This window comes from Gopherus flavomarginatus, chromosome 2 (genome assembly GCF_025201925.1).
Source record: "Gopherus flavomarginatus isolate rGopFla2 chromosome 2, rGopFla2.mat.asm, whole genome shotgun sequence".
NCBI lineage: Eukaryota > Metazoa > Chordata > Testudines > Testudinidae > Gopherus > Gopherus flavomarginatus.
In genome coordinates, this window is record NC_066618.1 from 224,569,893 (window position 1) to 224,582,546 (window position 12,654).

At 47.1% G+C, this 12,654-nt stretch overlaps 1 protein-coding gene across 2 annotated transcripts in view; it reads left to right on the forward strand.

Annotated features, from left to right (window-relative positions):
• The first annotated feature begins 5,674 nt into the window (after positions 1-5,674).
• Positions 5,675-12,654, forward strand: part of MAPRE2 (microtubule associated protein RP/EB family member 2) — a 158,264-nt gene continuing 151,284 nt past the window's right edge. The window contains exon 1 of one of the 2 annotated variants that reach the window (XM_050942049.1): positions 5,675-5,898. The gene's annotated coding sequence lies outside the window, so the exon portion shown is untranslated. The remainder of the gene's footprint in view (positions 5,899-12,654) is intronic. The other variant, XM_050942050.1, reaches the window with a different exon arrangement.

The following is a 12,654-nucleotide window of genomic DNA, read 5'->3' on the forward strand; positions in this document are numbered from 1 at the left end:
CTCCTCCGGCTCCTCCCTGCCAGACTGGAGTGAGCTCCTTTTTAAACCCTGGTGCCCTGATTAGCCTGCCTTGATTGGCTGCAGGTATTCTAATTAAAGTAGCTATCTCCACTGCCTTCTAGAAAGATCTTAAATGGCCCCAGGTGCCTTGATTAACCTGGAGCAACTGCCATTTGGTTACCAGGGTCCTATTGGCATCCAGCGGGGGTGGGCGGGCGAAGCCCGCCCACTTCTAAAGGGCCTCCCCCCAGCCTAAGGGGAGGACCCACAGGTCTGGGACACCAAATAATTACGGGGGACAACTAATGAAAAAAAACAGGATCGGGAGTGAGGTCATAGGGCTAAACGAAGGGAACCCGATGGGGACACCGAGCAGAGAACCCCGGACAACGCCCACTGCTCCTCGAAGGTGTCAAGGGAGCCAGTGGACGCCGCCCAGAGGAACTCTGCCCGGATGCAAGAGCAGACGGAGGAACGGAAATAGGCCCCACAGTCGCAGGAAATCCCGTCGGCCAACCTCCTCTCCCTGGTGTTGTAGATGGTCAGTTTGGCCAGGGCCAAGAGGAGGTTGAGAAGGAGATCCCGCGACTTCGTGGGGCCACGGATGGGGAGCGTGTAGATAAAAAGGTGAGGGGAAAAGTGCAACCAAAAACGCAGGAAAATATTCAGGAGGAGCCGGAACAGGGGCTGCAACCTGGCGCACTCCAAAGAAACGTGCGCCAAGGTCTCCTTCTCACCACAGAAAGGGCAGGTGCTAGGGACAGATGTGAACCGCGCCAAGTACACGCCTGTGCTCACGGCTCCGTGAAGGAGCCGCCAACTGATATCCCCGGCGGGCCTCGGGACCAGGGCAGAGTACAAGCTGGCCCACCGGGGCTCCTCACCCTCGAGAGGTGGCAGGAGGTCCCGCCATTTGGTATCGGGGCGGGACGCGAGGGTGAGGTAGTGAAGGGTATGGAGCACGAGCGAGTACAGATGTTTCCGTGGCGCGGTCTGGAACAAAACCGGCTGCAGATCATGCAGCCGGCTGGCAGTGAAAGGGTGAGGGGGCCGATTGGGTCCACGGGGCAGGGGCCCGATAAAAATGTCCACGGGGCCTGGGGTGGAGGGTGGGCGGGGCGTGCCCTCTCGCAGGACCCGGTCGAGGTAAGCCCGAGCAGTGGGCAGTAAAGCGGCCTTCACCTCCTGAAGTACGCGCTGGGGAGTACGAGGTCTGGAGAGCCCCATGCGCTGAGCGAGCGTCAGGGGATCCAGCCAGTCTCCCCGGTCATAGTCCAGGAGGTCTCCGACCCTGGTGACTCCTGCCGAGACCAACCTCTGGCACACCGTGGGGGACTCCGCCACCTGCACACGAAGCTGGGGATTGTGTAGCAGGGGCTCCGCGAGGAGGTCAACCCCCACGGTGGCCGCCACGGACCTGGTAATTGAAAAGAGCTTCCAGGTCCGGAGGAGGTCTTGGTAGAAGACCGGCAGCCCGGAGAGGTCTCGCGGAAGACCTCTCGGATGGAGGTAAAAGAGCTGCCAGTCGTATCGGAGCCCTCGGAAGCGGCGGAGGAAGGCGTGCGCCAATACGCTCCACGCCGGACTACCCGCACCAAACAGGAGCCTCTGCAGGGCCTGGAGGCGGAAGACATGGACCTGAGCGCGTAAGCACTTCAGGCCCTGCCCCCCCTCCTCCAGGGGCAGGTGGAGGACCCCTGCAGAGACCCAGTGCGTCCCCGGCCAAAAGAACTCCAGAATCACCGTCCGGAGGTTGGCCAGGAAACCCGGGGCCGGGTACCAGGGTCCTAGGGATTTGTTTAGCCTGGGGCTAACATACCTGTTTCTTGGTACTTTACTGTAGCCATCTGGCCTTGCCCCATCACAATGGAAATTCCACCACCTCCCTAGGTAACCCAGTCCAGTGCTTCACCACCCTGCTAGTGAAATAGTTTTTGCTAATATCCAACCTAGACATCCCCCACTGCAACTTGAGACCGTTGCTTCTTGTTCTATCATCTGCCACCACTGAGAATAGCCGAGCTCCATCCTCTTTGGAACCTCCCTTTCGGTAGTTGAAGGATGCTGTCAAATCCCCCCTCACTCTTCTCTTCTGCAGACTAAATAACCTCAGTTCCCTCAGCCTCTCCTCATAAGTTATATGCCCCAGTCCTCTAATCATTTTCGTTGCCCTCCGCTGGACACTCTCCAATTTGTCCACATCCCTTCTGTAGTGGGGGGACCAAAACAGGACACAATACTCCAGGTAGGGTGACCAGAAAGCAAGTGTTTAAAAATCGGGATGGGGGTGGAGGGTAATAGGAGCCTATATAAGAAAAAGACCCAAAAATTGGGACTGTTCCTATAAAATCGGGACATCTGGTCACCCTAACTCCAGGTGTGGCCTCACCAGTGTGAAATAGAGGGGAATAATCACTTCCCTCAATCCGCTGGCAATGCTCTTACTAATGCAGCCCAATATGCCATTAACCTTCTCGGCAACAAGGGCACACTGCTGACTCATATCCAGCTTCTCGTCCACTGTAATCCCCAGGTCCTTTTCCGCAGAACTGCTGCTTAGCCCGGTCTATTAAATGAGGCTCGCAGAGGTGATAAGACTCTTTTTTAAGGGAGGAAGTTATTGCCACTAGCATGTGAGGTGACAAAGTAGAAATAAATCTGGCAGTTTTTCATGGATTTTTAAAAATGAGAACATGTGATCCTAAATATCAGTTTTGTTAAGGATTTATTTGGCTGCTCCCTTTTTTAACTGTTGTACCTGGAATCTTGGTTATGTGTCTCTTTAGCTTTGTTTTATTTGTTTTTCCTCTTTGAAAAGAGTATGTTAACCGTTGAGAAAGGGAAAAAAAAATCCATCAAGAGTAACAAGTAGTACCAATCCCCCAAAGACAGCATACACTTCTTATCCTCAATTGGGATTTGCTATTATTGCCATCCCCCACACCTCCATTTACAAATTTAGATGTTGCTTTCTGCAAAGTTTCCATGAACGTTCTTACCAGTAAACTCATTTGCTAGTGTATTCTTGGAAAGAATACAAACGGAGAATGAGCACAGTTAATATAAATTCACTAAAAAATTCAAACTAATGTTCACTGGAGAACGATTTTGTGCAGTATTTTCCCAACTCTAGTTATAGTCTGTTCAGTTCCCAAAACCAGGACTAACATATAACTATAAATTATCTGTTGAGATGTTTGAGCAGTTACAGACTTTTTCCTACTGCTGTATTGTTTGTTTTTGCAAGGATAATGTCATAAGCAAAATCAAATCAAACTAACATAGCTAATTAGCCATGTTCCTGCTCAGCAAGTTAGAGATTTGTACATCAGAGAGGTGGAAGCTTCTCTAACTTGCTGAACAGAAACATAATTAATTGACAATGTTAATTAGCCATAGAATTACATGGTTATTTACACTCATTATAATATCCAAATGAAAACTGGAACAAAGTCATACTCTCAAAATAATACAAGTGTTGGACACCTGAGTAGTGTGTGCCGTGTGATCATCAGCACAGAATAGCCTTGTGGAACAACTCATCTGAGGAAAGATATGGATGGAAGGCTGTTTCAAGAATATGAGTGATGTGACAGACATTGAAATCCAATGCATTATCTTTGGTGACTATATTGTATCAAGTCTATGTATCATTTTGGGCAAGGGATTGCATGGAACTCAGGGGGGACAGGGGAAAGGTTATAACAGTTCCTCCAGGAACCAAAACCAGTGTGTGTATGTGTGGGGAGGGACGGAGGATTAAGGCAAATCACTTTGGTTGTAAACACCTCCTGAGACTTATTCATTGGGAAGGCTTGCATATACTGGGTCAATCTTGGCTTTCCAGAGATCAACAGACAAAAAATGGTTTTGATATAAAAAGGCTGGGTTTATACTCACTTAGGGCCTTCTCTCTGATCCAGAAAATGAACAGGACCTTCTGTCCAATGGGGCCCCTGCCTTTGCAGAAGGAATTAGAGCTAGTGTGGGTATATCTCCTCAGGTGGGAATTACATGCCCAGCTCCAAGTGTAGACATACCCTAAATCTGCAGTCAAACAAGCTAAAACCGTAACTCTGAGAAGTGTGAACTTCCCTAATTCATCTCAATAGGGTATTAACTCTGATACCTAAGTATAACAATTTGAATGTCAACACTTAATTATTTCACTGTTGATCATTTTAGCAGGAAAAGGCAGCTAACATGCTTACTCAGTGTGATGGGATATTACAGATGATAGATATTGACTGATTATTATATAAGACTAATGTGGTCATACAGTCCATCCCCCTGTCAATACATGACAGTTCTACAGCTTACTGTATTATTCTCTATAATATTTCTAGTGCTTTATCCAGTCTAGTTTTAAATGAGTCAAGCAATGGGGCTACCATAACTTCAGAATAGGAAGGGATTTTTTTCTTACATTTTATTTTTTCTTAATTTCATCTAGTTATAACCCATGCACAAAGTGAACTTTCAGGGAAAGGGAAAGGAGGAAAAAAGACAACAGCAGTTATGAAAGGGGAGAAGGCACAGAGTGGGGATCACCAGGTAATGGGACATAACTAATTCCCTCACTATTTTTTCCTACTTCAAACTCTTACTTATAGTGTTATGTGTTGCTTTTACAAAGACAAGAAACCAGAGGGGAAATGTACAGAAGACCTATCCTCAATGTTTAATTTACAAGTATATGGACATGAGAGCTTAAAACCAAAAGACACAAAATGTAGATCCTATGTGGGCAGAACATCACTAATGGTCCATCTGTGAAGCAATGTATTAAAGACATAGTGTTGACAGCTTCATAAGGGAATCTCATTTCTTGGGAACAAGCTAGATGATTTTGGAAAAAAACCAACACGTGTGATTTCTAAGATTTTTATAGAAAAAACCAAGTCCTTCCCTTATTTGGGTATTAAGAGCCCATTGCAGAACACAAGCTAAAGGGTTATGGGTTATTGTGCAGTGTGCAACTTCAGGGAGAAAACAAGGGAAATATAATAGGGCCTCATCCTACAAACAGCCAGGCCTAGAAGTATAGCCTAGTAGTTACCACAGCACTTGGATACCATGGAGATAGGCCTCTGCTATAAAAATCATAGCAGGAGAGAATGGCCCCCCTGGCGGAATGCTAATAGTGGGACTCTGTGCAGGAGTAACTTGATGTTTGAGCGTCACTCTTTGCACGCTCCTGTCCTTAGATTGTAGGGTCTTACCTAGATTGTGAGATCCCGAGGTCAGGAACCTTGTTGTCTCACGGTAAAGCGCTTAAGCTTAAGCATGCTGCTACAGCTCGATACTAGAGAAGGAAGGGAAATACGGCCGCTCTGTTTGGAACCGTGGCAAATTGTTCATTTGGGGATGTTTTTCCTGTAAATGAAGATGTCCCAATCCCCTGGCACGATATTCTGTTGGCGGGAGGGGGGGTTGGGAGCTAGGTGCATATTTTTCCTGGCTTTCTCGAGCTGCCACCGCTGAGACGTTTCCATTTAGCTGCCCTTCCATCCAAGCCTTGTAACACAGCAACCCAGGGCCAGCGTTACGGAGAAAAAAGAAAACATCAGGCTCCCCCGTCGCCGAGAATGTGCCCGGAGATAAGGCAGGGAGCGCGGGTGGCTGCTCACAGCTGTGACAAAGCCATTCCTCCGCCACTCGCCGGCACGCACACTCCTCCCTCCTCCCCACTTCCTCTGCCCCCGCGCTCCGCTCTCCTCCCATCCCCGGAGCGATCCGGAGCCCAGCGGCAGCCAGGGGCTTGCCCGGTTGGTTCACGTGGCTCTCGGGGTGGAGCAGCTGGCGAAGCGCAGGGGGTGGGTGGAGACAACAAAGCCCAGCTGTCAGCGGCCAGGGAGAGGGAAAGCTGCGGCGGCGGCCCAGGAGGAGGCAGGTGAGGTGAGTCAAGTGCATTTAAAGCCGTCCAGGCGCCTGGGCGGGGTGCATGACCAGGTGCAGTGGCTGGAGGGTGCAAGAAGTTGCTTTTGCCCAGAGTCGCTGTGCGGACTGCCGCCCCGATTTAACCCCTTGCCATCCGGCAGCAAGGGACCAGCTCGCAGTCCCCTCCGCCCCAGGGTGAAGGTGCTGTGGGCTGTGGGGGGAAGAGGCGCTGCCACGCTGGCAGAGCGCGAGGTGGAGGGAGTCACAGGACAGCTCCCCAGCGCTCGCCCCCCGGGAAGGAGGGGCGGTTGGCAGAACGATCCCTTCTGCAGAAAGTGCCTCGCCCAGCGGGGTGTTTGCGGCTGGGCAAGCCGCGCGGGCGGGGCGGGCTGTGCCCAGCAGCACTGCTAGGGACCGGAGTGGGAGACACGTGAGTTGCGCTGGGCTGAGCTGTCAAGAGGCGGCGAAGGTACAAAGCGCGCTTGGCAGGAAGTGGCTTGTTCCCCCTTTTTTGCAGCGCCCATCGCTTTGCTTTTTTTACAGGCGTTCAGGGAGCGGGGGTCCGTGGAGGAGGCGAAGTGTTTGGAGTCTTCGCCTCAGACGCACCCCCTGTACCTCTGCCAAGCAGCTCCTTAACCTGCCCTGAGCGCTGTGCGGGGCACACGGGTTTGTTTGCCATAGTTTATCTGTTTTAAGATGAGCGCTCCGTTTGGAGAGCAAGTCTAGCAAGTACATTCATCGCCCATGTGTGGAGGTTTCCGCTTGATTTGGAGAAGGGTATGGAAGGGAGGGAGGTTTTCGGCTAACGTCAAGCGTACAGGAAAAGATCACTTCTTCAAACCGGTTTGGTTTTGGGGAAGTCCCCTTAACAGCTAAAGCCGGGTAGGAAGTAGACCCCGCGTGTCAGCTAAATGAGTGTAGGCGGCTGCAGCACCGAAATCGTTTTCTGCTGTGTATTCCAGTACTCTAGGCTGCTAGAGCTACGCTTAGTGTATCAAGGGCTCTGCTGGAGAGGGAAACGAATCTATTCCTATATTGAGCTAAGGTGCATCCCAGGAGTAGTTGGGATTATTTGAGTTTGAAGTCAGTTTCCTGCAATGGCTTTTATTTGTGGCCAGATTTTATAATTCAGAGAGAGAGTGTAATAAAAGATTCAGTGGATAAAGCGCACAGCTGTTTGAACATTAACTGGTATGACCTCTCCAGCTAGTTAACATCCATAATTCCCTTGTGTGCTGAAACAGCTGATGTCTTCTTCCCCTGCTGGTCTCTCTGCCTGTGTCTATCTAGACTAGACTTCTTCAGGAAATACTCCACCGTTCAACTGCTGCTACTGCACCCCACCAATGATAGCAATGATGACAGTACTAGGGCTGTCTAGTGTAAGCAGGGTACTGTTGCTGGAACATTTCTTTAGAGTAAGTGTGAGTCCAAAAATAACCCAGCTACAGCACATGTTGCAGAGTATACTAGACTTAAAAAGAAGGCTTACAATATGTTCATTGGCATGGGGTATGCATACAAGAGTAACTTCTACTGATATGGGTAGCAGAAAGACTCAGCTTTGATTTTAGTTTTTACCATCACTACGGGGTTGCTTGAGATCCCTTATGCTCCTATTTTGGCCTTTCTAAAAAAGGTGTGTAGTCTTGTAAACAAACAAGCAGATTAATATAACTGCTATGGTTATTTAAAGAGCCCTGATATTGCTTTCATGTCCTTAAAAATAAAACATCTGATTTGAGACCTTGAACTTCTTGTCACAAGGTAATTGTACATATAACAACCTAATCAGAGCTCTTCCGTAGTAGTTTTCTGCCTTATCTACATTATAATATTTTGGGAAACCTCTGACTCTTCCATGTCGACGGGTGTTCGTCCACTGATGCTAGCAATGGTGGGAGTGCTACTGTAGACAGGGCTCAGATGGTCACTTAGTTTTTACCACTGTGGTAGCTAGATCTGCTCCAAGCAGGGTTAAATAGTACTGTGGTAAAAATGCTGCTAGTGCAGTGGTGGGAGATCTTTTAAAAAAGCTAGTACAGACACAGCCTTTATCTGTAGGTCTGAAAGGACTCTACAAAGGATGTGTAAGTATTATTTTATAGTTGAGGAAACTGAGGCACAGAGGCTAAATGATCCTGTGACACGTGATAGATCATTACGAGAGCCAGAATTACCCACTCCTGGACTTGACTCCAAGTCCAACGCTCTATCCAGTAACCTGTGCGGTTTATTTAAGCTAGCAATTTGGCAAACATTGTAATGTATAGTGAATGTTACATAGGTATTGAGTTTCAGGGTGCATGGAAATTCAAATAAGAGTTTTGTCATTTAAGAGAAGGTTGCCATCATTGATATGATACAGGAAACATTTTGGGTGAGTCTATGATTAGTTCCTTACTGTGGCTCAAAGGGTTTCACATTGCTGTGCCATTAAAGAGTTCCTTCTGCATTAATTTAAGTTACTGCAGTATATATCCATTTTAGCATTGCTGCTAACTCTATAATTACTGTCCAAGACAGGTTTCTGCACTTCAGGTAAGAGAAGTGTAAAAGGAACCCTTCAGAATGCTGATTAATAGAAAAGATCAGTGACAGGTAAACCTTATTACAGGGAATACACCTAAGAGAGCCTGATGAATCAGCATGTTGCATTTAGTGATGAGGCATTTAGCCATCACAGCATAGAAAGTTACAGTAATAACAGTAGGGGTATTAACACCTATGGAAGCTGCAAAGTATACATGCAATTAGATTATCTGATGTTAGCAAATGGGAGAACTATTTTACAAACTATATTTTGCCACTGCTCATCTGTTTGTTTCATTCACAGATCTCTCTTAATAATGCAGAGAAGACCTCATTGTTTGTGGTGAATGGCGAAAATATGAAAATTTGTTCTCTGGACAGATATTTCCTTTTTGCCTGCCTCTTTTCAAATTGTGGGGTGTAAAAACAGAAGACACATGGGCTTAAATAACAGTATAAATGGCCTGGGGGACACATGGAGTGGGGAAGGGGAACACCCAGGGGCAGAAGGTGGGGCCAAGGGAGAGACCCAACCTCAAACATTGCTGGAGTTGGGCTCCAGGCCAGGAATATTCCTGGTGGCCAGGCACCATGGGCCCATATAACTCACTGCCTATGCCTTGTAGCATTGGATTCAACATGACTAGGTGCCTGTTTATGACTTACCTACGTACCTCTAAGTTGAAAGACACCTGGAATGTGCGGGTATCTTTCTATGACCTCACTTTATGGGGTGTGCCATGACTTAATTTGACATAGTTTGGCAAACAGCTCTAACTGGCTGGACTGGAACTTTCTGATGCTGAATATGGATAAAACTGCAGTTCTGTGTTGTGGTTTTTTTTTTTGTTTTTTTTTTGTTAAGATTTTGGCAACTGACCATCTATCTGGTGATTTGTTCTTTCAAGGTTAATTCTTGCTGCATTATGTCTATTTCAGTGATAAGGAACAGGAGTCTTCTGTAATGCCTTTGCTTCTCATTAGTGCTCTTGCCAGATAGTGTTTAGTTGCCAGATTTGTTTAATAGTTCAAACTTTAAATCTGACTCTACCTGTAGCTAAAACTCTGAGTCATGCTTTCATTTCTCATCTTGACTGTTACAATTCCAAACAATCTCCACTGCTTATCTCTGTCCCTTCTGGCCAATGCTTCCAGTCCCTGAGTTCAACTGCAACTTAAATTGACCTTCCCCAATCACTAGTTAAGTTTCTGGGCAGGAAACAGAATTCACTACCAGTTTTAACCTTGATCAGTCACTTTTAAAAGGTCTTCAAACTCAATGTAATTTTAGCTACAAAATATCATTCATACTGTATTTGTCTTTAAAGTAACCAGTGCTCCAGACTTCCCCCTCTTCTTAAATGGATGCAATTACATGTTTGAAACTTCCTCCCTTGTGACTCCCATACAGTCAAATCTCTCAAAATTGTTTCTATTTCTTTTAAAGAACTTCAAGTAACTTGTCAAGCTGTTCAGTGGGAAATGATGCTATATCATATTAAGCTTCCAGTTGTCTCAAAAGAATTAGGCTGGGTCAGTTTTTGTAGGAGATGGCTAAGAAAAACGCAAATGTTGTTGCTCAAAGTAGTGTTGATGACTCTGTAGGTAGCACTGTTCCCTCAGAGTCATTTAATGAATCAGTGCCCCACTGTGGCATGGTGGCACATGTTTTGTCTCTGGGTGAGGCTTACCTGAGATCTTGACTACTAGCTTATTAAAAGTTTCATAATACTTTCCATGAGGACAGCCATTCATATCTATGCCCTGGCCCAATTATTCTGAGTGCATGGATTCTTATGACTTCAGTTGGAGTTGATTTTTTTTTTTTCCTTAAGCAATGGGGATAATGTGCATTTGTCCATTTTCATGTGGCGTGGGGGAATAAGTGCCTTCTGATTTAGGCTTCTACAATTTTAGAATTTAGATACAGATTTTATCAGAGTCAGTATTTCATGGGAAGTCAGCTTCTTCAGCTACTGCTGATATGATGGGCAGACTATCTCAAGTTTCTGCAGCTTAAGCAGAAGCTAATTTTTTTTAAATAGTTTCTGGGTAAGTGTTATAAATTTTAGAGGGTCCAAAAGCCTGTAATAACCAATGATCCCTTACAGTCTGAATGGAAAAAAATGTAGGCATGAAAAATGTTTTAGTCCTCAATAGGACAGAACATATGAAAATTACAAGCATTCAGTTTGTACCGAATTCAGTTATACTGGTTATCACCATACCATTACCATGGAAAACACCACATAACACTGGTAAACTGCTGTGAAAGAGGATTCCCTACACAGAGCTGAGGGGTAAGAAGAATGTGTTACACTTAAGGTGATCAGAGATGAGCCTTAGACAGCTGAACTGTTCTACCTAAGTAAATCCATTTATGGATTTAGCCGTGAAACCCTTTTTTAAAAAAAGAAAACCACCTGCCTTTGATCTCAGCACATATTTCTACAGTTGTGCAACACTTGGAAGGTATAATATGAAATGGCAGCGAAAGTGTACATAATGATTTGTAGACCTACTCTTTCTTCCACTGGAATATTATCCAGAACATGCCTTTGTGTAATAGCCATCTTTCACTTAAATTGCATTCCAATTTATTTATGAGAGGGAGGGTAGTTTCACAGATAGGACTGACTGGAAGTCAGAAACTGTGGGATCTGTTCCTGGTTGTGACAGACACCGTGACCCTTAGAAAGCAATGTCACATTTCACTGTACCTCAGTTTCCCTATCTGAGAGGTGGGGGTAACTCTACCCTTCCTCAGTCTTCAAGTCCAGGCAAATACTATGTTCCTACTTATACCTTTGCACCCGTTTCTTTCTATTCCCCCATCTTGCTTTATTTACTCTGCTGCTGTTGAGGGCATTCTGTGCCAAAAATTAGACATTCAGCACCCAATATTATACAATTCTGCAAATTTTGTCAAATGTGGAGGCTCCAGCATGGCATTGGAGGCACAGATGCCTGGCTGCACAGAGGTGGGAGATCACTGTACAGCTCCCCTCCCTCACCCCCAGGACACAGACTCTGCGGTGACTGGCTACACCCAAACCTGGCACCGCACAAGGACCAGCCCTGCCCCACCCCTCTGTGCCAGGTGCACCAGTGTGGGCAGGTCGGCTCAGCAAGGCAGGATCCAAGTGTGGATGGGTTAGGTGTGGGTTGAGAGGGTTCTGTCTGGGGAAAACTGTGTGCAGGTAACTCAGTGTGGGAGCCAGATGCAGGGGAGATCTGCCTGCACAGGGGCTTTTGGGGAAGGGGGTTCTGGGTGCAACCATAATGGGACTCTGCAGGTGGGTCCAGGTGAATGTGGTTGGGGCTCAGTGGGAGGATGAAGGGGGGTATGGGGAGCTTAGGGGGTCCAGATGCTGGGGGAGTGGGGCTCAGTGGGGTGGGGATCCAGGAACAGCTGGTGAAGGTCAGTAGGGTGGGTGTCCAGGTGTGGGTGGCTTGTTAGGGTAGTTAAGATGCAGGAGGAGTGGGGCTCATGGGGGGGCATGAGGCTCAGTGGGAGGGTCTGGGCATGAGAGAGACTGGATGCATGAGGGTTGGGCAGATGGAGGAGCAGTTCCCTGTACCGTGATCCCTCTCCCTGCAGCTAAGGAGCAATGGATTCAGGAAGCGCAGGGCGGGGAGGGAGTTTGCAGAGCTTCCTACAGCCAGTGAAGAAATCTGGAGGTGGGTCTGACACAGCCCCAGATGCCATGCAGTGGAAGAGGCAGTCCTGTCCTCCCCCACCCAGCCAGGACTAGCAGCTGAGCCTGGCACAGGGTAGGAGCCACCAGCTGGGTCTTCCCCTGTCCTATAGTGATTTACCTCTCTGCCAGCTGCCCTGGGCATGTGAAACATACTGCTGGAAAAGGCTGCATGACCGCTCTTGTTGCTTCCCTGTCAGAAAATCATTTTTCTGCAGAGAAGCAAAGAAATCTGCAGGAAACTAATTATGCACATGCACACAATTCCCCCAGAGTACTCTGCACAAGATCCCTTTCTAACTATTCTCTGTGCATGTTTCCATATTCTAGTCTCCTTGCCTTCCTTCTTACCACTCCTTAGGTTAGAAACTATCTCAGTCTTGTTTATTACCACCTTTGGATTCAAGTCCCAGCTTAAAACATACACCTGCAAAGCCTTTATCTAGCAGTTAAATATATACCATTAAAACAATGAGTTCTGTCATTGTGGAGAGCAGTGATTGGTTTATTAAGACTGACTTGCTTGCTCCTTGGCCTTCTGTGG